Here is a 4945-nt window from a genome sequence, read left to right as displayed (position 1 = left end):
AGAAAATATATGTATTTTTTTCTACATGAATATTTTAATAAAATAATAAGTGTATGTATTTATTTTATATGGTACCATATGACCATGATAGTGTGATGTATAAAGTGTGTTAAAAGTGAGTAGTATTTTAAGTAATTTGAGATAATTCTTAATTATGTAGGTAATTGGTTAATTATTGGATAATAGGAGAATTAATAAAGTTAATTATTAATTAGTGATTAATTAAGGTTTTTTGGATAAAGACCAAAATGCCACGTGGCAGCAAGGCCATGTCCAAATTGTGACTCTTACAATTGAGTGATAGGTGGCATATTTATTAATATGTGGCAAGATTTGAGAATTTGACAAGTCTTCTAACATGAATCATATACCATTTTGGGAAAAGGGGACCATTAAATGTCTTAAAAGACATGAATCAATCAGATACCATTTCAGGAAAAATGGAACCATTATGTCTTAAAGACATGAATCACATCTCCATTTTTTTTATAACGTGAGATTTCAAGAATTCAAAATATGTTAGCGTCTTCAACACTTCAAAAAAATCCGAGATTTCAGAGCACCTTAATTAACGTGAGATTTTGCAATATTAAGGGAGTACGGTGTAATCTTTCTTAAGAGAATCGACTCAGGTATATTAAGGCTAATCCTTTTTTCTTTTGGCATGATCCAAGTAACGATACGTAAACGTAATGATATTCCATAACTGGTTCTACTCTTAGCAGTTAAGGATATCTATGTTATTCGTTCCCCTACGATCATGCATATCAATTTGAGGACATTAATTACGTGTAATAGTTGGCATCCTGTGTTCATGACTTTTCTGAGATTTGTTAAGATCACATTCTAGCCTCTCTACGTGTTCTCGGAACGATCTTGTTCCAATTTGACCCTTAATTTTAATACCTTTAATGATATAGAGAAAGCAAGAAATGGACGGAGACAGATTTGATGTAATAAGATATTAAGATGCTCTGACCATATTCATACTTATTTGCAGCTTACTTGACTAAGTGGGTGAGAGGAAATTGTAGGTCAGTTTGGTCGTGTACTAATTACACAGATTTGGTGCTTCATTTTTGGAGTGTTTCCATAGATATAATTTTCATTTCATGGATATTACTTCGAGCAAAAGGCTTCCACTAAAAAAATGATTTTCATTTCATTTGGTTCCTTTTGTAGTCAGTAGCCTAAATTACAGCTATATTTCCTAACAAAGTATGGCAGTCATGCATTTACCACCATGCTACGGCCGGTCGGGCAATTACCATCGGTTGGACAGTCATGTATTATTATTTACCACCGGTTGAACAGTTATGCATTTACCACCGAGCTATGGCCGGTCGGGCAGTTACCACCGGTTGGGCAGTTATGTATTATTATTTACCATAGGTTGGGCAGTTATGCATTTACCACCAAGCTACGGCCGATCGGACAGTTACTACTGATCAGTTGGGCAGTCATGCATCATACGATATGAATAATAGTCTCAAAGAGAAGCATTATATATATATATAAGTATAATGAGTACGCATATACGGTGGCACTCCAGAGATTCAGGTTGATTCTTATACGTCTTTAATTAATATTGAATTATGGTTATGTTTCAGTTCTGCCTTACATACTCAGTACATTATTCGTACTAACGTCCTTTTGTTGGGGACGTTGCATTTATGCCTGCAGGTATAGATAATCAATTTGACGAGCCCTCATAGTAGACGAGATTGGCATCCAACGAAGAATCAGTAAGACTCCACCTCATTCGGAGTGTAACCGAGTCTATGAATCATTATGTCAGGATTTTGCTACAGACTTATGGGTAGGCTGGTACCATATCCCATTTGATGTCAAATAATCTTATAGGCTTTGTAGACCGAGGTTCTTTTTGTATAGTATGTCAGAGGCCTTGACGACCCATATGCATTTATGTTGCCCACTTATAGTTATACATTACGAGTTGTGGCCATGTTGGCCCATGATAGTTATAAAAATAAAATAGTTGTAGAGTGGTTCGCTCGGTCCAGTGCGGCACCGGGTGCCTGCCACGCCTCCCCAGGTTTGGGGCCTGACACCACGTGCCCGGATTCTGGAAATTTCAAAGATTATTGTTACCCATAATCTCACGAACTCAAATATATTATTTTCACCCAATTCCATAATAATTTTCATGGTTAAATCCCATTTTTATCAAAACCTAGATTTTTCAATTAAACCCATAATTTTTACAATTTTACATGATAAAATATACCTATAATCTATGTATTTAACTTACATTGGATAGAAATTACTTACCTTCAATAGCTAGGTAAAAATCCCTCTCCAAGAAGCTCCAAAATTGCCCAAGAGATGAAAGAAATGAGTCAAAAATGGCCTAAGACCTAACTTAAATGAACCTCACTGCCCAACAATTTTCGCACCTGCGGTGCCACTGTCGCACCTGCGGCTCCGCTTCTGCGGACAAAACACAACCCATGCCAACTTGTGAAGCGTTGCAATACACAGTACACATCCCTGAACCAGAAGGCAATACTAACATCGGTGCTGAAGTCAAGGAGGTCTTGAGCTTCTGAAAGCTTGCCTCGCAATCGTCGGACCATCGGAACGGAGCACCCTTCTGGGTCAATATATTTCAAGGTGCTGATCTCGATCGCTGTGATAGGATGAGGCCAACTTAAATTGCCTCGATCTTCTTGGGATCTACCTTAATACTCTCGCCTGATACAACATGCCCCAAGAATACCACAGAATCTAACCAAAACTCATACTTGGAGAACTTAGCATATAACTTCTGTTCCCGCAATGTCTGAAGCACCACTCTCAAATACTGCTCGTGCTCCTCCATGCTACGCAAGTAGATCAAAATATCATCAATGAAGATAATGACAAACGAGTCAATATACGGCCTAAACACCCGGTTCATCAAATCCATAAATGCCGCCGGGGTGCTAGTCAAACCGAATGACATTACAAAACTCATAGTGGTCATATCTAGTCCGGAAAGCCGTCTTCGGAACATCTGAATGCTAAATACTTAACTGGTGGTACCCCGATCTCAAGTCAATCTTAGATAACACCTTGGCACCCTGCAACTGGTCAAACAAATCATCAATACGCGACAACGGGTACTTGTTCTTAATGGTAACTTTGTTCAACTGGTGGTAATCAATGCACATCCGCATAGTCCCATCTTTCTTCTTCACGAATAACACGAGTGCACCTCAAGGCGACACTCTCGGTATGACGAACCCCTCTGATAGTAACTCCTCAAGCTATTCTTTCAACTCCTTCAACTCTTTTGGAGCCATGCGGTACAGTGAAATAGAGATAGGCTGGGTACCTGGAGACAAATCAATACTAAAATTGATATCACAATCTGGTGGCATGCCTAGAAGATCAGAAGGAAACACATCGGAGAACTCCTGAACCATCTGAATCAATCACTGGAGTCTCTGTAGTAGTTTCCCGAACATAAGCGATATAAGCCAAACAAGACTTCTAGACCAGGTGTCGAGCCTTCAGAAAAAAGATAACCCGACTAGATGCACTGATAAATGAACCCTTCCACTCCAATCTAGGCAACTCTGGCATCACCAAGGTAACATTCTTGGCATAGCAGTCAAGGAAGGCGTGATATGGAGACAACCAATCCATGCCCAGGATGACCTCATAGTCGGTCATATCAAGTAATAGAAGATCCGCTCTAGTCTCATTACCACAGAAAGTCACGATACAAGACCGGTAGATCTGATCCACCACAATAGAATCGCTCACTGGCATGGACACATATACAGGAGTATCCAAGGACTCGCGAGGAATACCCGGGAAATGAGAAAACAGAGATGAAATATATGAATATGTAGACCCTGGATCAAATAGTACCGAAGCATACCTACCGCAAATAGAAATAATACATGTTATCACGGCATCTGAGGCGACTGCATCTGGTCTGGCCGGAAAAGCATAGAACCTAATTGGAGCGCCACCTGACTAGTCTCCACCTCTAGGATGGCCCCTACCCACCTACCCTCTACCTCTGGGTGGCCGGATGACTGGTGTGGAAGCTGGTGCTGTAATCATAGGCTGCTGATCGTGCTGTACTGCCTTGCTCCGAAGCTTGGGGCAGAACCTCCTCACATGATTAAGATCCTCGCACTCAAAATAATCCCTCGGAATGGTGGACTGGTGAGGTGAATTCTGACCCTGATGGACTGAATACCTACTGAAGGAACCCTGAATAGCTGGTGGGCGGTAGGAACTCTCTGGTATGGCACTGGAATAGGGCCGCACTGGAGCACCTTAAGAAGGCGGCGATGTTGGATATGTGGGCCTACTAGACTGACCCCTCCCAAACTAACCTCTACCCCTAGACGGAGCACTACTGAACCCTCCAGGAAAAACAGAACCGCTTGTCCCTTAGCACCTGCTCTTGGCTCCGTTGACGAACACCCTCGATCCTCTGAGCTATCTCTACAACTATATTGTAAGAAGTCCTCATCTCAACTTTTAGGGCAATAGTGGCTTGGATACCATAGTGCAAATAGGCAACAAACCTCTGCACTCTCTCTGCATCGGTGGGAAATATCATAAGTACATGACGAGATAACTATGAGAATTTCGCCTCATAATCGGTCACTATATCTGACCCTGCTGTAGCTGCTCGAATTGAAATCACAACTCTTCCCTCCGAGAGGGTGGAATATATCTTTCCAGAAATATACGTGTGAACTGGTCCCAAGTCAAGGGAGGAGAACCTGCTGGTCTGCCGAGGAGATATAACTGCTACCACCTACGGGCCCTGCCCTCCAGCTGAAAAGTGGTAAAGTCCATCTCGTGGGACTCCAATATCTTCATGTTGTGTAGTCTGTCCCTGCAACGATCAACAAAGTCCTAGGGGGTACTCATGTCATTCACCTCCAAAGACAAGAGGATTTAGCCTGGTCTATCT

General features: G+C 41.4%; 1 long non-coding RNA gene across 1 annotated transcript; it reads left to right on the top strand.

Moving 5' to 3' along the window:
- LOC138906704 (uncharacterized) lies at positions 1-1915 on the top strand. The gene is made up of 2 exons (XR_011414276.1): positions 1-632; positions 1684-1915. It is a non-coding gene; the product is annotated as an uncharacterized lncRNA (long non-coding RNA).
- Positions 1916-4945: the final 3030 nt, after the last annotated feature.

This window comes from Nicotiana tomentosiformis, chromosome 2, assembly GCF_000390325.3.
Source record: "Nicotiana tomentosiformis chromosome 2, ASM39032v3, whole genome shotgun sequence".
NCBI classification, from domain to species: Eukaryota; Viridiplantae; Streptophyta; class Magnoliopsida; order Solanales; family Solanaceae; genus Nicotiana; species Nicotiana tomentosiformis.
Note: the sequence above shows the minus strand (reverse complement) of the source record. Positions and strands in the feature narration are given on the sequence as shown.